This window comes from Thalia democratica, chromosome 2 (genome assembly GCF_965202585.1).
Source record: "Thalia democratica chromosome 2, ktThaDemo2.hap1.1, whole genome shotgun sequence".
NCBI classification, from domain to species: domain Eukaryota; kingdom Metazoa; phylum Chordata; class Thaliacea; order Salpida; family Salpidae; genus Thalia; species Thalia democratica.
The window spans coordinates 12,245,341-12,267,196 of record NC_139166.1 but is presented as its reverse complement, the minus strand read 5'-3'; positions in this window follow the sequence as shown (position 1 = coordinate 12,267,196).

Here is a 21,856-nt window from a genome sequence, read left to right as displayed (position 1 = left end):
TTCTTTTATTTCTCAAAGTCCTAATTTTCCAGGTTGTTTAGTGTAAATTTTCAAATTCCTGGATTTTTTGGCAACCCTTAAAAGAGAATAATATAACTTTGATTAATTTAACGATTTGTTTTAAAATAACCTTTCACTCCAAAAATAGAGCTTCAAATAAAATAGAAATTCATTAAAAACTTGTGAGCTATGGATGTTGGTGTGGCCAACATTTAAAGTCTCAGTTGGGTCTGGTTGACTGCCTGTGGGTAAATTGCCAACCTGACCTTTTTACCCATACTTTTCCTGCAGACAGGGTGACTTTCTAGCACATTTTTGCTTAGGATCTTGTGCGGGCAGCTTAGTGTTTGTATTTCTTAAATCGGACATAACAATAACTCATTATAATGTATCAGTTTATAGTCATACCAAAGACTATTCTAGACTACTCTATATAACTTGGGTAAGAAAGTTTTGGTGATGTATTATATAAAAGAACCACACAAAAATATTTCAAAAAATTTTTTACTCAAAAAATATAAGCTGCTTGTATATAATATTTGACGGTTGGATTTGAAGCTTACACTGGATATTATGGAAACGTTTTAAAGTTTCATCGGGCCGGATCCTGATTAATAAATTCCAGTCCGACCAGATACTAATTTTAAAACAAGAGCCGACCTGAAAATCTGTTTATGGATCCGGTTAATCGCTAATTTAAACCAATGAAATTTCACTACCAAAATTTTGGTTTATACCTCTAATAAATTTATTTGTTACTTAAAAGCAATGTGATTATAACTACTGATCTACCGAATCCAAGATCCGGAATTGGCCATTTTCATTTGGATCGGGATCCTAATTTTTAAAAAAGATCTGGAAAAGTCTCTTAGCTGGATCCATTTAGTTACGAAAGACTTTCTTTTTTGCAATCAGCTTCTTTTAGTCATTTATACTTTAATTATTGTGTTTTAAATATTTAATGTATATATATAAAATTAGTTAAGCAAAACAAACTAATTAAAGTTTAAGTACTTCAATTCTTTGTTGTAAACATAAACGTAAATACATCCATTAGAATAAAAATAGTAAACTATTAATTTAAAGCTTCTTGCAGATTAGACTCTTCTACTGACTCTATAACTTAGTTCTTTTTTTGATTAAAAACTTATATTTAATTATGATCTATTTCAATTTGTTGAAAATCTTGTTAATCAAAAAGTTAGCTGCTTTAAGCTCGTGTTTTTCTTTTTGCTGTAACAGATTAATGCTTATTGACTTATTTTCGTTCTTTAGGTAAAGTTTTAAAATGAAATAGCGTACATTTTCAAAATAAGTAACAACCTATAGTAGTTTAATCCATTATTTTAAAACATGCATGTTTAAAAAATCTAAAGCAAAAACGTTTGATACTCGACTATAAACTTATTTTAATTTGTAGAATATGCACTTGATAATTTGGGTCTAAATTACTTTGTTATTTTTTTACAAAACTAATTTATTACCCTATTACTTCTTAGGCATAAAGCTAAACTTGTTGATATCTTATAGCTTGGCAGCCTTCTGTGAGAAGGGGCTTTATTTACTTAAATAAGTTCTCTGGAGCACATTAAAAGACAAAAGAAAAAGCTTCTGCGTTTCATAAAAAGTTCAATATACAACTCTAAAATATACATTTAAAAAATAAATATTCAGTAAAATAAATTTAAAACAGGCGATACAGTTTTGAGTTATGAGTTAAAAAAGATTTTTTTAAAATTATATCATGAAAATTCCTTTGCATTAGTTGTTTTTTATGCTTGAATGTCATGGACAACCAACTTTGCTTTGCGGGATCCAGCTTAAAATTTAACTATTTCTTCTTTTTAGGTTACCAAACCTTTGTAAAATAAAATTTGTTATGGTAATAATAGAAAAATGTAAATAAAACAGTTTTAAGCTCTTAAAGAATAATTAAAATTTAAAAACTAAATGTGTTTTAATCTAACATTTCTTTAATATATATATAAAATACTTTGAAACTAGTTAATGCATTTCGCATCACCGTAAGTATTTAAGGGTTGGTTTTCAGTTTACTAAACTATTTAACAATAAAAATATACTTACGTCTTAGAAAATATGCGTACTCAATAAATGCATTATTTTTAAACATGGAAAGAGTAGAAAACAAAAAAAAAACAATATATTTTGAAAATCATGCCCAAAATATCTTGGTTTTTGAGGGTACGGAATAGTATTTTAATGAAAATGGTGCTAATAACTATTTAATTATTAAAATTCTAAATATTAGTAAACAGGTCAATGTTTTACTTTTAGGAAATTTCTGTTTTTCAAACTTTTAATAGGTTTACTTAACTTTTGAAATACCAGTTCTAATAGATATGACGGCTATAGTAAAGTTAGTTTTAATTTTTTAATGTTTGAGCTTAAATTAAAATATTTTTAGTTTTAAATACAGCAATGATGGTAGCACATATGATATTTATACATAAATATAAAAAAAAGATTTCTTTTTTATGATAATAGATCACCTCTGTTAGCTCTTTTGTTCAAAATCAAAAAACATTCAGTTTAAGTTAATTAGTCACCCATTAGTTTTTTGCCGCCTTACTAAATATCGCCAAACACTAAATAGCAAACTAAAGTTAGTAAAAAGTAAGCTAAGCAGTTAAAGTTTTATATTTACCCCTAATTTCAAAATAGTCCACTCCCTATTTCTCCCTTACTAGGCATTATTATTTAAACCCCAACTTACTAAAATAGCCCCCCTTGGAAATACTTGATATGTATTGTTTTGATATTCACATTTTTGTGCTATGTAATTAGTTGTTACTTTTTAGTTTAATAAACGTAAAATGGCAAACTTTTTATGTATACTTTACTAAAAAATAACTTATTTTACTTGTTATAAATTTAGTTAATCAGCTAACAACCAGTATTTAACCATAACAACTTAATTACTAAACCGATATTATTTCTCTTTGCAACTTTCTATGTAATTTTGGAACCGTATTTTCAGGTAAGGCATTTAAAACTAAATTATTTTTTGTAAACTTCAAGGTTGCTTCCCAATAAAATTATTATTGTATATAGTATTATAAACCTGTTAAGCAAAATTGCTAGAATTTTAGTTCACACAAGTATATAAAATAATAGGGTTTAAGGCAATCAAAATCTGGCAACTAAGTTGTCTAGTATTGTAGTCTAAATTACATTATTATTTAGTTTTTTTAAGTTCAACAGTCCACTTTTAAACTCATTTACCATGAGTTTTATTAAAGTTTCTATGGTTTACCTTATTTTTCTAGTAGTCCCTGACCAAATATCTAAGTGAAAGATCAAATCAAAAATAAAACCCTTTTGAATCTACACCTCGGGTTAAACTCCCTTGTTTTAGAGGGTACATTTTCTACCAATTATATTAAAAACCTTAAAAGAAAAAATATCATTAAGAATCTAACTAGTACAGTTATTGAACAATACTGAAGTTTAACTGTAAAACAAAGTAATTTTTTTTGTAGTTTAATAATTTTTTTTTCTTTTGTTATGGTTTTGCTTTGTAATATTAGTCATTATTTACTTTTTATATTTTACTTGTCCTTGAAAACACGTTAAAAGGTATCCAAATGGTGTACGACTCGATAACCAAAAGGTTTTTCGAGCACCAGATCCTAGGACCAAATATTTTAGTGCTTTTCTATGTTAAATAAACTATAATTTTAATTTTAAAAATGTTCCAACATTTAAAACTATAATAATTAACTTTAGTAACTTTAGTAATTTTTTATGATTAATTAAGGTACCTAGCTTTAAAAACCTAAAATGTGTAACATTGTTTGCGTATGTGTATTCTGGGATAAGTTTGGTATTTACCTTCCATAAGTGTAAAAAATAAAAAAGATGCTTAAAAAACACTGGTCTATATTTTAGTTTCACAGAGTATTGTATGAAGGTTATATAAAGCTATTAAGTTAAAAAGTAGTCTTTTCCTTGCTTATATATACAATTTAGTTTTAGTTACTTGCTTATATTTCCCTTGTTAGTTGTTTCCCCTTTGGGTGTAATCGTTTTGATAAACATTGCTATACATCACGTCAAGAATAATATTTTTTTATGTATGATAATTTTTTTGTCAAATTAGTTATTATTCTCAAGTTTTTGAACTTTGTATAAGACTTGTATCAACATTAAGCAAAATACTTTTCTTTGTTGTTATATAAATTTTACTAAAAAGAAGTTAAATGTTGTTTTTCAACTAAAACAAAATACGTACGTTTAATAAAGTAAAAGAACTATAGTTAGTCTTAGACTTGAACATTTCAACCAAACTTTGGTTCTTAAGCTAACAGTATTTTATAACTTGTAGGAAAGCGTTTGGTTTGGGGACATTTTCCAAGTTTTTGCTTATTGGAAGTTAAGCTCAATAAAAAAACAAGAATAAATGGATGGTTATTGTAAAAAATTTTTAATCGATTTGTGTATAAATAAAGTTCAATATGCTTAAACGTTTTTAAAAAAATTACCATTTAAATAATAAAAAAGTTAAAACCAGACGTTTAAATACTAAAAAACCAACTATAAAGTATTTTTTTGTTGAAAATAGTTATAAAAATGCTACCTGGACAAGACGTTAATAGGTATCAGTGGTATGCGACTCAATAACCAAAAGGTTTTTCGTGCTCAAGGTCCTGGGACCAAATACTTTGAGCGTCTTTTTTGTCCTTCAATAAACTAACTGTCAATGTTAACAAACTTCATTTATTTAATATCAGTTTGTTCTTAATTGTGGTAACATTAGCACAAATAAACAAATAAATAGTAGTACTTGATCTACTAGTTGTAAAAATTTTGTTTAAATATACCATCATCGAATATACCGAATATCACGAAGACTATTAAAATAATTTATATAGGCCAATTTTTTATTTAATGTTGAATATCAAGCTGTTTATAGAGTTGTTTAAATTAATGAAACACATTTAATTTACTTACACAGTAGATTAAAATACAATTAAAAACAATTATGTTTATTAATGTTATTAGTTGCATGTGAATCAAAATAAATTATGAAAAAGAGTTCCTATATAAATATTTGTAAAAACACAAAAGTTTGGTAAAAAAATATATGTTTTTACAACTTTAAAAACTTATATCTGATACATTCTATTTAGTTGTTGTAGCTTTTGAAATTAACTATGACAAACAATAACTTATTTAGTTAAAAAAAAACAACTTAAAAATGTTTTTAAATACAAAAATGTTTATTAAGCTATAAAGTAAGAATTGTTTATATGTTAAAATAACATAAAAAAGGTTAAAATAATTGTTTTACCAAGAAACATGAATAGAAATAACTGTATGAGTAATTTTTAATATGTTTACAAAATTTAAATCAAAATGACTTAAGTTAAGACTTTAGTTTATTGAACGATAAAAAAAACGCTCAAAATATTCGGTCCTATGATCTGGTGCACGAAGAGCTTTTCGGTTATTGAGCAGTACACCACGGATACATTTTAACGTCTTGTCCAGGACATTTTATTATAACAAACCACTAGGCTTTCGTTCGAAAAAAATTAAATTACTAATAAATCCTAACAATTATTAAAAAAAATTGTTAACAAATGTACAATTGTAACTTAAATTGCTCTTATATTAAAAACGACAACAAAGTTAAATCACATCACTGAGCTGTTTTATGCACTTTCAAAAATGCACAAGATAACAAGCACTCTAACTTAAGCAGCGTTAAGTAGGATGGGATGGGTCAAGTCCAACACAAAGTTGTTCTGATCGTTTCGGTTGTTCCGCTCTTCCTGCCATCTTTTGTAAGCGTTGTAAGCGTTGTAAGGCAGCTTAAAAACTTCCCAACAGGTGGTTATCAAGCAGCGCATGCTGGAAAATAGGTGGAAGAACGTGAGATACGCGGAGTTTACGAGATTTCCCATACCTTCAGCATTTCCCTGTGGTGTTTCAGAAAAATATTTTGAAATGAAACGTGATAAGTTTTGCGTTGTTCGAGTGTTTGTTAAGTTTAAAAAAGTTTTACGTCAAAAAAAGGGCTCAAAATAAACTAGTACTAAAATAAGAAGTTTTAAGAATCATTTATGACGCGTTATACATCGACAATCTACATTTTGAGGTAACATGAACATGTATTATGAATAAGTTTCTGAATTGCTACAGGTTGAAATTAGTTTGTCGTGGTTCAAAAATTTAATTTGTGTTAATTTTTGAATGTAGAAACGATGCTACACTTTATATTTTACTACTTATTTTTTTATTTTGTAAAACATTACTTGCTAACGCTTTGTTTAACACATATATTTGATTTTATCTTAAGAAATCAAAAATTAAAAGCATCCCATTTTTTGTGTGTCAAAATTCTGGTTAAAAATATTTGACTTTGATTATTTGTTGCGTTTCGATCTTTTATTCTTATTTATAAATAAGAACTATTTTTTAACGTTCTAAAACTATTATTCTTAATTTTTCTGTCATGTAACATTTAAAAACTATTTTTAGACTCATTCAGTAAGCTTTAAAAATGTAGATGTACAAGCTAATTAAAATGAAAAACAAACCCCATTATCAGGGCGCCGGGCCTGTGGTCTCGGTTGTATTCTGGTCCTCGGGCCATCATTGGTGGTATTACCATATATGGGTATGACATTGTCTTTACCGATTTTCGCTTTGCACACCGGGCAAGTTTTTGAGTTTTCATGACGTCTTTTTAGCCACTTGTATAAACACGGCCAACTGTTAATCAAATAGTTTTAATAATAAATTCATGTAAATAAAGTTTTAGTAGATAATTTGGTTTTTTAAAACGTTAAATGAATATATTTTTTTAACCAGAAATATTTTCTAAGAACTTAGTGCAAGAGAGTGTGTGTTTAAAAGATTCTAAATTCAAAAAAGTGTTATTTATTTAAGTAATATATAAAATTTTATTCAAAAAAAAAATTCGGAACTACACTATGGTATTTATATAGTAAGGCATTTCTTTTTTCATAGTAAAGTATAATGACTTTTCTTATCTAGACTATTCAAAGTTTTAACTATTATTTTTAAGAATTAACTTCAGCAAAGTACATGATAGTAGACTTAAATTTTTTAGTTAACTAAAATTTTTGTAAGTGTTATAAAAGGTAAAGCAAATAACAATTTAAGATACATAAAACACAGGCAAATTTTTTATAATTTATTTCTTATGTAAATTATTTAAAAGTCTAACACTTTAAGTTAATTAGAAAGAATCAATTTTACAAAACTTATACAACTCAAATGTGCATAATAAATCTTACTACTGACCAATATAAATGTCCACAAAAAGTTAAGACAGCATCTTTAGCAGTTTCCAAGCAAATGCTGCATTGAAAATCAGACTCCGAAGCATCTTCATTTTCATTATTTTTAATACCAGCATTATCTTGAGTATCTTGTTGATTTGTATCAATAGACCCTTGAGTTTCTTCTAAATCGTTTAATTCAATTGGTACAACTGTAGTGTGTTCCATATTTAATAGCTTTTAAACTTAATTTACTGTAGTATTTGGTATTAAACATGTGTTTGAAACAGGTTAAACAAAGGAATCAGTTCAAATTGAAAACTTTCGTATTAAATAATATTTAAAAAAAATCTTTCACTAAAAGACTTAATGAAAATTAAAACTACTCTCAGAATTTTATATCTTTTTTAAGTTAACTAAATCTAAAACTACAAAATAACTTAGCAATTTATGTTTGAAATAAGATGGTTTTATTTTGATATATGTTTTATTTTAACTATCTTAGTTACATGCACTGCAATAGTTAAATATTATTATAAAAAGACTATAATATTTTAAGCTGATACCATAATCAAATAATAAGCCATAAAAATTAAGTCTTTTTTTGACTCTAAAATTTCAAAAGACAAAACTACTTTGTTCTTTAGTTTTCAATTATGCTTTTACAAAGTTTAATAGCTAAATGATAGTGAGTAGTGCTGAAATAAAGTATGTTTTGTTTGAGTTCGGGGTATTAATAAGTGGGACATTTCGGCTTTTTTTTACCCGAGGAACATATATGTCCTGGACAAGACGTTAAAAGGTATCCGAGTGGTGTGCGACTCGATAACCGAAAAGTTTTTCGTGCACCAGGTCTTTGGACCAATCATTTTGAGCGCTTTTATTTGTCATTCAAAAACAATATGTATCAAAATATACATGTACTTTTTAGCTATTTGTTTGCTAACAATCTTTTTTGATTTAATTATATTGGTCAGTATCTTTGTTTTTATACAAACTTAATATTTATTGATAAATATATGTATGTTTTTTTTAGCTTTGGTTTTTAAATATGTTTTTTTTTGCTAAACAAAAAAAAATTAAATTCACTGATTAATAAAAATTTTGTTTTAAACATTTTTGAAAAAAAATGTTTATTCTGATTTTTTGAATTATGGTCAATAACTTAGAAACCACAAAATGATCAACAAATGTTTTTTGTTCTCGCACTACAATTAAAAAACGAATAATCAATCATTTCATTTTTTTAATTGCTCAACATAAATATCTTTATAAGTCAGAGAATTTTGAGATATATATTGTTTTGAATAAGTTAGAAGACCACAACTAAAGACCTAAAAAAAAAGAATTATGCCTCAAATAACATGAAGTTTATATAAAAAAACAAAGACACTTACTTACCAATGAAATTAATTCACTGAAGAAAACTAAAAAAAGTTTAAAAATGTATCTTCTTATTGAGATATGCTTCAACGACTAATAAAAATGCAAAAGGTCCTACTTTTTTGGGCTCTAGCACCGATTAATTAAACCCAAACTTTAAAAAAAAGATATCAGCAGTATCATTTAGCTATACAGTTCTGTAAAAAACATTCTTTAAGAACAGAGAACGAAGAAGTCTTTGTGTTTTGAAATGTTTTAATAAAGAAATCCACTCAAGCTTCCCCTTATTTTAAAATTAATGTTGTCGGGTTGAACTTGTTAAAACAATACTCAATACTTAGATGAAAATAATATTCAATAAACTAAAAGAAAACTTATATATTTGTTCAGTATAAAAAAAATGTCTACATTATTTATAATACACTAAAAATAATTTAGCACATTTTAGATAATTGGTCAAAAGAAAGCTGATTTAGTAAGTTAATAAAAAAATAAAATAAAAATAAATATAAAGATACACAATACTTGAATTAATTTTAAAAAAGCTAAGTGGAGGAGAAAAACTTTTTAAAACCTAAATTAAACTCGGTTTTCTAAAATACTTGTTTATGATAACACAATAATTGGAAATCAATCAAATGTGTACGAAGACATTTTTGCCAAAGACACTTTTGCACGGAGAGTTATTATTGCAGAAGAAAGAAATGAAACAAAAATGTTTAAAAAACGTTTAAACATTATTAAAAAAATTAACTAATATAAATAACAAAAAAAAAAAGAAGTTACTGACCGAGGGTTAGGGTTACTAGAGGTAACAGTAGTAAAAGAAAATTTAACTATCAAAGCTAGAATAAATAAAGATAAACAATAAAAAGAAATGAGAAAAATAAAGTTACCGACCGAGGGTAAGGTTTAGGGTAAACATTAAAAGAAAAAATATATCTAAAATGTATAGTTCTCAAAAAAAAAAGAAAATAATAAAATTAATGATAAAATATGTTAAAGTAGAACAAAAAAAAACCGATCGAGGGTAAGGGTTAGGGGTAATAGTGAGAGTAAAAAAAAAAAATATATGTCCTTCTGCGAAAGTGTATTCGTGCAAAATTGACGCCGTGCAAAAGTGTCTTTTACAAAATGTCCCTTCGTACATGTTAGACTCACACTCACAAACTTTAGACTCATAACGACAAAAAAATCTTTTATTTAACAAACTTCTGCTAAGTAAGCAAGTTGATAATAATAAATACAACATTTAAATAAAAAAAAACTTCATCATAGCAAAATTAAATAAAAACTAGACAAATAGCAAAAATTGAACTGCATATATTATAAGTTCATATAAATCTGCACTCTATGGAGCTTAAACTTAAGAAAAAGCTACAACTTAAAATTTCTTTATAACAGTATAACTTGCAGATTACTTGATTTTAATGTCTTTAAGTTAGCTCATCAATTCTATTTTTTTTAGTTTTAACAATACTATGCTTTTATTGTACTAAATTTTTCACTGCTTGTTTAAAATCTTTTTAAACTTAAAAAAAAAAATTCTCAAGAAAAGCATCTCTAAATAAAATTCAACACTCAAATAAGAGTTTTAATAAGTACCTATCACACGGCTAAGTTGGAGATAAAAACTGTCTAAAACAAAGCATAAACTAGAAAGTTGTCTTTGATAATAAAAACTTTTGATTTATAAGGAAAATATAAGCTTATAAATTTTAATTTTATTAACAAATTTCTGTTAAGGTAAGCCGCGCAAAAGAAAAACAACATTACAAAAATAAATAACATTTTAATACTATAAAAATTATAAAAAATATAAAAAATGGATAACAAAATAAGAAATAAATTATATATTTTTAGATTTTATATAACCCTGCACTCTATAGAGCTAATACTCTAGAAAAAACCTACAAATTCAATTATATTTATAACAGTTTAACTTGCAGATTACTTTGTTTTGATGTTTTTAAAGTTAGCTCACTAAATCTAATTCTGTTTAGTTTAGCACTACTATGCTTCTAATTTATCAAATTTAACATTACTTTTTTAAACACTATTAAATTTTTTATCAGTATTTACGTAAGTAAAGCATCTACAAACAAACATTCGACATTCACAATGATAGTTTTTATAAGTAACTATCATAGGGTTATTGCTCAGTTTCAACCCGCGCTCTGTTTCGATCGAGTTCGAGAAAAAAAGCTTTGTTTAATTTGTGTTGCAATTCTGATGCGAGATATAAAAAACCACAAATGGTCTATAGTTATTTTTTGTTTCTCGCACTAAAGTTTCAAAAAATGATAAATATTATCAAATGTTTATATTTTTAAATGTTCAAAAAAAAATTATCAGTAAGTGAATTTAGATTTTCTTAAAAGACTTTTTTTAGCTAAGCAGGAAGACCATATTTAATAACCAATACTAAAAAATCCAAAAATGTCCTATATTTAAAAAATTATTGAGTTTATATAAAAAATAAAGACACTGGTAAACAATGCTAATTCATTGAAGAACATTCATATAAAAAATAGTCAAAAAGTATAAGTATTTTTTGAGATATGCTCCATAGACTAAAAAAGCCAAAATGTCCCACTTTTTCTATGGGCTATAGCACTAACCGAATTAACCTAAACTCAAAAAGAAATATTATTTTAACACTATCATTTAACTAAAAAGTATATTTCAAGAACGAAAAACAATTAAGTTTTTGTGTTTTTAAATTTTTTAATCAAGAAAAATGACTCAAATTTTCCCTTATTATAAAATGAATACCTTTGGACTAAGCATTGATAAAAAAGTATGCTGAGAGAAAACTTATTTATTTCTTCAGTACAAAAAATCAGTGTAAGTTAATTAAAATCATGTAAAAATAGTTTAGCAAATCTTAGATGACTTGTCTAAAGGAAGCTGTTTTAGCAAGTTTCTAAGTATAAAATTAATTTGAAAACATTAATATCATACTATATATATTTTTAGCAAATAATTATTTTTGGTATAATTATTAAACAAAAAAAATTAACAATATTTAAGTTGATTTTATAAGCTAAGTGGGATATAAAAACTGTCTAAAACTAAACATAAATACGGTATTATAACAAAGTTGTCTTTGAAAATAAAAACTTTTGATCTATAAAGAAAAATAAACTTATTAATTTTAAATTTTTTTTACAAATTTCTGCTACGATAAACCGCGTAAAAATATACAGCATTTTACAAAATAAATAAAATTTTAATGCTATAAAGATTATAAAGAATATAAAACTGGATGATAAAAAAAAAATAAACTATATATATTTAGAGTTTATATAACCCTGCACTATATATAGCTAAAACTCTAAAAAAAAAACAGTTTGAAACTTATTTATAACAGTATAATTTGCAGATTACTTGGTTTTAATGTTTTTAAGTTAGCTCCTTAAGTCTAATTCTGTTTAGTTTTAACAATACTATGCTTTTAAATTACCAAATTTAACACCACTTTTTTAAACACTGTTTTAGTTTTTTACAAGTGTTTACGCAAGTAAAGCATTTTAGAATAAACATTCAACATTAACAATGGTAGTTATAATAAGTCACTATCATGAAGTTACTGCTCAGTTCCAACCCGCGCTAAATTTCAATTAAATTTAAGAAACGCACACCGACCAAAGGTAAGGGTTAGGGGTCACAGTGAGAAACAAAAATTCAAAAAAATAATTAATAAGAAAAAAAATTCAAATTAAATAAACAAAGAAATTAAAAATTGGTTGGAATTGTGCGCGGGTTGGAATTGTCAGTTTACCCTATCATAGCATAAAATATAGATTAAATTGAAAAATGCAAGAAAATGTGTAAAAAAATAAAAAGTGCCCGTTATTCATCAAGAAAATTTTATTATATATATGTTCTTAAAATGTGAAATTAATAAACAAGTAGACTAAGTATTGCAAAGAATATAGACAACTTTAATGTATGTAGTATACAGTTTCCTTATTGTTAACGCATTTAGGAACTTATTTTTATTTGTTATAGCTTTTTATCAAGTTATTAACCCTACTGATAAATTAAAAAATAAGCAATTGAATTTTGTGTATATTTTGTTACTATTTTTCACCCTGGGTATTTAAAATTTTAAGATAACCTTTATACTACTAGATTTATTTATTAAAGTATAACTTCTACGCTAGTAAAACTTAAAAATTTTAAGTAAATATTAAAAACATCTTAATTTAAACTATTTAGTTTAACAAGTACTGCTTAACTCTAACTGTACACTATTTATTTTATTGTTAACACCTTAATAAAACTGTGCATTAAAACCAATGCTTCATAACCTACTTGAGTCTAGACATTCAACATTCACAATAGTATTTGTACTTAGTAGCTATCAGGGTCTTTATTGTAAAGTAGTTTAAATATACACATGAAACTGTGGAGACACTTAAAATATTCTATACATACATTGTAACCTAATAGTAAATATTTTTAGAAAGTAATGATAACATTTTATTAAGTTCAAAAAATAGTTATTATTGACTTAAAGTCTAAATCACTTAGTTATTTTACAAATTTTAAACTTTCATTTACGCTTCGATAACTTTTTATTAAGTTTTAAACTATAGTTCTCTTTTTTTTGGTAATAACAGGAACCGGCCATTTTTACTTGGATCAGAGTTGGTCGGATCCTAATTTTTTTAAAAGATCCGGAACCAGATCTGAAAATTAAATAAGAGTCAGAAAAAAACTATAATATAACTATAAAACTATAATAAAAAATAACTATAACCAAGGCACGTCAAACTATTGGCAACTTTAATAATTTTTCTACAGCGTGCAAGAAACTAAAAAAATCCTGGTCACTTTAGGTGCATCAGTGTTTATGCGAAAAACCTTGCTACTTGTGCGAGAAGTTGAGACAAGGTGGAACTCAACCTACCTTGTGCTGAAAAGACTCAAAAAATAAAAACGAGTGTTTAGAACTACGTGCCTAACAACAAGTTTAAACCCGAAAATATTGCTACAGCTGATGAATGGAAACTTGTTAGCCTCCTTACTGAACTGCTCGAACCTTTTTACATAGTAAGGTAGCAGTGTAGTTAAAATAACGCATTGCTGTCCCGCATGCAGCAGTACTAAAAGTATTTTTTAATGATAAAGCTTATCTTCCACCAGGTCAAACTGGTTCTACAACCTTAGCAACCTTGGCAGAAATTATAAAAAAATTTCGAAAGAAGGTTTTGTACTACTATTAACATCACACGAATAAATCTTCGTGACAACGACTTGTTTTTACTAACAACAGCTGTTGATACAAGGTATCGACTTGACTTTTTCCCTGCTACTCTCAAACAAAAGGTTGTAAGATTTCTGAAACCACAAGTAAAAAATAAGAGTTGTCGTGAGAGTGGTCAAAGTGGTCAAGTTCCTTTAGTATCGTCTAAAAAACTTAAAGCTCAACTACCTAAAAATGATTTTTCCAAGCTCTTTCGTCGTTCTTTTCTACATTTAAATCAGAAACAAGTGCAAACACTCACGAAATAGAGCAAAAAGATTCAGTTGACCAAGAGACAGAGACTGAAATCAAGTTTTTTTTTGGCTGAAGAAAATTTATCTGCCTAAGTCTTGTCTCGGTGGAATTCAAACAAGATAAAACACACCTTTTACAAGAAGGTATCTTTCGGCACCACCATCTTCTGTTTATTTTGAAGGTTTTTTTTCAGATATTGGTAACTTGTACGAAAAAAAATCGAAATTGACTGCTTCCAAAAACTGGCGAAAAAACTTTTATATCTTCATAACAACTTGAAAAAACAAAAATAGGTTTCTTTGTAGCCTAATGGCGTTGATGTGAGTAAACGTTATTTTCTAAATAACTTACTTTTATATATGTAAAGAGTTGCTAAAAACGTTTTTCTAAATAACTTACTCTTATATATGTAAATAATTGCTAAAAAAGTTTTTCTAAATAACTTACTCTTACATATGTAAATAACTGCTAAAAAACTTTTTCTAAATAAATTACTCTTATATATGTAAATAATTGCTAAAAACGTTTTTCTAAATAATTTACTCTTATATATGTGAATAATTGCTAAAAAAGTTTTTCTAAATAATTTACTCTTACATATGTAAATAACTGCTAAAAAAGTTTTTCTAAATAACTTACTCTTATATATGTAAATAATTGCTAAAAAAGTTTTTCTAAATAACTTACTCTTATATATGTAAATTATTGCTAAAAAAGTTTTTCTAAATAACTTACTCTTATATATGTAAATAATTGCTAAAAAAGATTTTCTAAATAACTTACTCTTATATATGTAAATAATTGCTAAAAAAGTTTTTCTAAATAACTTACTCTTATATATGTAAATAATTGCTAAAAAAGTTACTATTAATCGTATAGTTCGAAATTTCATGAAAAAAAGTATAATCTAAAGCCTAACACAATTAAAACAAATAAAGTTCGTTATTTTTTAGAGCATTGTTATATTTAACTTGATTTTCTTTCACCTTATACAGGGTACAAAATTCAAGTTTAGTCGTATAAGTAGCTAGAAACTTAACATTTAGACTTAGATTTTATAATATAGTAAAAAAACTTTACAACATTGTTTTTCATATTGTTTATTACAACATTTAGACAATAACAATGTGTTTCTTTTTAACAAAATATTTATATTAAACAACTTTTACTTATTAACGGTGGTGTTATAATAATTAACTTTATAAGTTTGTTCTCTTTAAAACTACATAAAACTTAAAACGTTTTAGATCGGATCCGGATCTTAGACAAAAAAAAAACAGATCCAGAACCGAATCCGGCGGAATCTCAAATTATAAAAAAAAATCCAGGCCCGGATCCGGCCGGATCATAAATAGTGGATCAGATAGATCACTAGTGTGATAATGTTTGAATTTGAAAAAGTAGAACAAATTTAAATATATAATTGATAGTTTAAAGAAAATATATTTTGTAGAACTAAACTACATTATACATTTTTTTATTGTATTAAGTTTTATACACTATAATTAAACAACAGGCTATAACAGTTTGTATGTTTTAGATTTTTAGAACATGGATTAAAAAGTGAAGTACTAAATGTTTACTCTATGAAAGATGTGTTACATATGCTATCTTTTATAAGTTTCATAGTATAAACATTTCATTTATTTTTTGAAATTTAACACTATTTTAGTTTGGTTTAATCTTAAGATAAAAAATAGCAGATGTATAATTATAAACAGTATAAAACTTAATAGTTTAATAAGTTATAGTTTAATATATGTTTAGACTTTTTTATTATAAGTAGATAGACTACAGTTACATTATTATGAACAAGATTTTCACGGGCTGGACTTGATAAAATAGCATGCTTTTGTTTGTTATAAATCAAAACATTTTTACGTATTTGTTCAGTACAAATAAAAATTGTTTATTATTAAAAATCTAGTAAAAACAATTAAACACTTTTTAATTACTAGGCCTAAAAAAGCTGCTTTAGTAAATTTGTAAGAAAAAGTAAAATTTAATAATACTTTATACTAGTTATATTATAATATACTAGTACTTTATACTATATAAAGTATACTTTAAGCTTATACTTTAAGCTATACTAAAACTTAATATAATATAAATACTATACTTTATATAGTTTTAGCAAATAAATATATTTTTCTGGTGTAATGCTTAAACAAAAACATAAAAACACAATATTTAATCTAATTTTGTAAGCTAAATAGAGCATAAAAACTGTATAAAACCTAAAATAAATATGGTATTATAAAAAAGTTGACTTTGATGATATACTTTTTAAATTTATAAGAAAAAATAAACTTTGTTTTAAAAACTTCTGCTAAGATAATTAGCACACAACAATAGTTACAACGACGGTAGTTTATAAAATAAACAAGTTTTTTCATACAAAAAAACGGTATATAACCAATTATTTTAGTTATAATATAATTAGTTAATATATTATTTTAATAAAATTTATACATTTACATATACGCTTACAAAACAAACAGTATTCAGGGTTGCCACTCGTTTTTTCTAAATTTTTTCCAGGTTTTAAAAAGTACACATTTTTAGGTGTACTTTTAGTTTAAAGTTAGTTTCTATATAAGAAACTGTGTTAAAAAGTATAAAAACATTGAAAAGATTCTGTAAAGTTACTTTAAGTTAAATATGTTTAAAAAAAATTTGATGATGACAAAAAAATCTTATTTATATGATAGATTGTTTGTGTCAAATCGAAATTTTACTACATACTGAAAAAGTTAAAATTTTTAAAAGTACCAGGTTTTTTCAGGTAATAGAACTTTTATTTGGATACGATTTATTTAAGCACTGACGAGGTCTTTGACCGAAACTTAGTTTGTAAAATAAACTATTGAAAGAATAAATTAAAAAATATATATATTAAAAAATAAAATAAAATTGAATTGTGTGCGGGTGGGAACTGTGAGTTTACCCTATAAAAAATAAATATAAATGAAATTGAAAACTGCAAGAGAAAATGTAAAAAATAAAAAGTATGTTTTATTCATAATGTAGCTTTTAGTATGTAGTTTCTTATTTGTTTTCATAAATTCAGATTTAATAAAAAAATAGGCTAAGTGTTTCACAAGATTATAAATAACTTTTAAGGTCCTGTCGTTTAATGTTGTAGTATAAAGTTTTCTTACTGTTAATGCTTTTAGGAACTTATTTATATTTTTTTATCTTTTATCAAATTAATAAACTTACTGATACATGAAAAAATGTATCAATTTAATTCTATGTATATTTTAGTATTTATATCCCTGTGTAGTTATAATTTTATATAAAGTTTATACTGTTAGAACCATTCATTAAAGTCTAACTTCTGTGCTGGCAAGTTTAAATACTTTTAAGATAATATCAAAAACACTTTAATATGAACTAGTTAGTTTGATAAATACTGCTTAACTCTAATTGTACTTTACTACTGTTTTTTCTTACTATTGACACCTTGATTAAACAATATATAAAAGCCCAAGCTACATAACCTACTAGGTATTCAACGTTCACGATAATATTTCTTCTTAGTATTTATCAGGGTATAAACCAGACTTGATGAAAGGCTTTGTGTTTGTTGTTAATCCACAGCAGTAAGATTTAAGTAATAATTTTATTTTTTATTAATCGAGATGCTAGGGATTTTTAAAGACTAAACACAGTGCTTTTTATTAAGTCTGGTTTTAAAACTGTAAACTAGTTTGAAAATACGATATACTCACAATTTCCACCCAAGGCTTTTTATTTTTGTATTAAAAGTCATTTATAATTAGTCTTAAACTATTCTAGTTTTTGATTTAATTTTATTTATTTGCAATTACAGAGGGCAAAACATGAACTTGATATGTTTGTATGCAATAAATAATGTTGAAAATTTATTTTAGCTTGTGTCAGTATAAAAAAGGGAAGGACTTTGATGAAAATAAAACTGTTCTTGTGTGATTAATTAGACTCAATTAAATTAATCTACATAATTTAATATTTTTCATAACAGAAACTTATGCTAGCATTACATTGGAAAAGGCAATTAATAATTAGCTTATCTACAGTATTTGTATATCTAAAGTTACAACCTTATGTTTTTTTGTGAAGATAAGAATAAGTAATGCATTTTAGCATGGTTGCCATGATTTGACTATTTAAATTTATTTGGTTTTAAAAAGTTAAAACAAAGTAAAGATACAGAAATTCTTGATTAAAAATAACCTCAATCTAATTTGTGATACGAAGTGCTTTAAGTACTAGAGCGTGAAATATTATTTTAAAACAAACAAATTTTTTTACTCTTCGATGTGGAATTGGCAACAACTAGAGTTTCGACAACTCTGACCTCAAATTTATGACAAATTTAAAATCATCCGAATAAAATATCACCCGATCAATTCCCATCTGAATCAATCCCCACCCAATAAATTTTGCACGTCACTTTTACAAAGCATCACTTTTCCACGAACTAGTGCTCTTTTACGCCTGCACTTTGCACAAAACGTTCTGCTTGCATGACACAAACTTTTTACTGGTACCACATTTTGCGCCAGTCGTCACTTTTGCACGGCTGATATTTGATAAACTAATTAAAATTCCATAAACTATTTAAAATTTGATAAAACTATGCTGACGATACTTATCTAAATAAATTTATATGAATAATAACTAGAGTTGTATTTAATGTAAGTTTTACTTATTAATATTAATTACGTTTTATTGTAAAACTTAACTTCAATAGAAACTAAAAGAAGTTCGACATATAGTTTAAACAAAACTAAATATAACTAATAGCTAATTCAACAGAAGTAATTGCAAAATATCATACTGTTGTATGGAAAATGTCAAATCACTAATAAGTAGCCACAATAAGAAGATACTAAATAAACTGAATCATAAGAACAACCAAGAGGATAAAACGTGCAACTGCCGCGACAAAGACTCATGCCCCTTAAGTGGCAAATGTTTGCAGGGGAATGTTGTTTATAAGGCGACGATTACCAGTCAGATCGAAACAAAAGAATACATAGGATCCACAGGAGGCCAGTTTAAAAAGAGATGGTATGCGCACATTAGTGACATTAAGAATGAAAATAACAAGGGAACAGAGCTTTCCAAGTACATTTGGAGACTAAAAAACAACAACACCTGCTACGATTTAAGATGGAGCATAATGCATAAGATCAGAGAAATGAAGAATATAGGTAAAATCTATAAGACTTGCAATTTGGAAAAAATAGAAATAGCACTTGCTAATAAGAAACGAATTTTAAACAAAAGACAATAGCTCTTCTACAACTGCCCGCACTTTAGGAAATTTTATTTTAAAACTTAGCGTATTAATTCTTTTATCACTTATTTCTATTTTTGTTATTACTTGTACCCTCATTTGTTAAGCGCCATTTTGTTTTGTGTTGTTATAAGCTAAATCCAAATCTATATAGAACAAATCATCTATTGTAAGTATAAATCATATTTAAAATTTAAAAAGTCTTTTTCATTCTTATAAAACTTTTAATTTTGTTAATTATTTATCTAGTAATATTATATACATTTTTTAATTTTAATTTGAATTCAATTATAAAAATTTTTTGCATTTTTGTATTTTTTTAAGTTGTCCATCGTCTTATGTTTATTTTATTTTACAGGCCTGAAGATCCATTAGGGGAGAAACATTGTTGCCTTTGTAAATAAATAAATTAAAAAATTAATAGCTAATTTATGTTATTTTAATTAGAATAAGAAATATTTATATAAGTTTTTATAATGAACATACGGACGATTCAGGGAGCAAACTATTTAATTTAAGTTTTTTTTTGGACTTTCTTTCCTATTTTTACTTTGATTTTCATAGTTTTTTTTACAATGACCGAATATCCACATTTAAATATACGCTTTTAAAGCAACAAATTTCAAAAAAGAGTGTTTGATAATATTAGAAATTATGAAGACAAGTTAACTACTGAAAATGAAAGCAATACATTATTTTTTATTCCACTTGAAATTTAACCTACAAAACTTTAACCATATTTGAAATTTAGTTCAAATTTAAACTTTTAACACTACTACTTGTTAGAATAGTTCAAAAAAGAATTAAGATAAGGTTATATAGTTTTAGCCTATTATTTTAAATTATTTATTTTAGGTTTAAGTATGAATAATTTAAAAGTTTTATCGACTTTCATGTGAACCAAAAGAAAAGGCACAAGATTCATACATTCTACAACAAATTACTTCTAAATTGTACGGTAGATTTATTTTGTATGACATAAAATTATTATGATGAAAATGCATAACAGAATTCACACACAAGTCTTGGTAAAAGTTATCAAAAAAATATTGCATTCATTTAGTTTATTGCTTAAAACTGCTCTTACACACAATAAGAGGCAAACAATTATAAACTAAAATATTTCAAACTACTTTTTAAGCTAGACTTTACTTTTATATCAAAATATAACATACACTAATAGTTTTAGATTAAGTCTAAAAAAGTCGTAAAGTGCATTAACATACAAGATTAAGCAAATTTATAATCTAAAATGATACGTTAAACATGTAAAAAAAAAAGATAACTAAAACTACTACACTGTTTAAGTAGATAAAAATAAGTGAAAATTTCAAACTACTATTTACTTAACCGTAAAAAAGAGTTTTCAATTTATTTTTTGAACGACTCTTGACATTTATACAATTAAACTTAAAAGTATATATTTTTACATCATTGTCAAAAATCCTGGTTTGTGCCTCTGTATATTTTACGAGCGTGAACTTGGCTTGAATGGCTTTTTTGTATTATTTTTTTAAACCAAACTTAAAAATCAATTATTTTCATTTCTTTAATGCTAATTTGGAACTTTTTTTTTTAATCTAGAGAACGTCTTTTTGCTTTAACTTTTCACAACAATTTCTATTTAATTAGGGTTTGACTTTTGTAATGGGCCCCCTTTAAAAATTTAGATTTGTTTTCAATTTTTTTAATTTTACAAGTTTTTCTCTTAATTTTTTTTTCTTCTTAACATACTTATTAAACTAAGTTTAAACTTGTAATTATTTTTTTTCCAACTTATTTTTTTTATACCATAAGCCTAAATAAACTTTTCAGAAAAATTCCAATTTTGCACGATTTTTGATCTTAGGTTTACAGACTTTTATACAAAAATAAAACTTTATTTCAATAATTTTTATATTTAACAGACTTGTATAGTTAAGTTTCATGATGTAACTATATTTTTCCCATTTAATTATTGTTTTTTAAATATATGACCCAAACAAGTTTTTCCTAAACTCTTAGTAAAGCTTTTTGAGGGATTTTTCCATCAAGTGCTAAGAGTTTAGGTAAAACTTGTATGGGTAATATATTCTAAAAACAATTATTAATCGGCAAAAATTATAATTACAACATGAAACTTAACTGTACAAGTTTGTTAATAATTAAGATTAATAAAATAAAATTTTATATTTGCATAAAAGTCTATAAACCTATAAATCAAAAATCGTGTGAAATTGGAATTTTTTTGAAAAAATTATTTAGGCTTATGGTATAAAAAATAAAATGAATATAAAAATAACCAGATAACTTAGTTAAAAAAGTATGTTAAAAAAAAATAAGTTGGAAAAAAAATATTATTTTTGGAGAAAAACTTGTAAAACTAAAATTACAAAAAAAAAATCAAAATTTTTATAGGGGACCCTT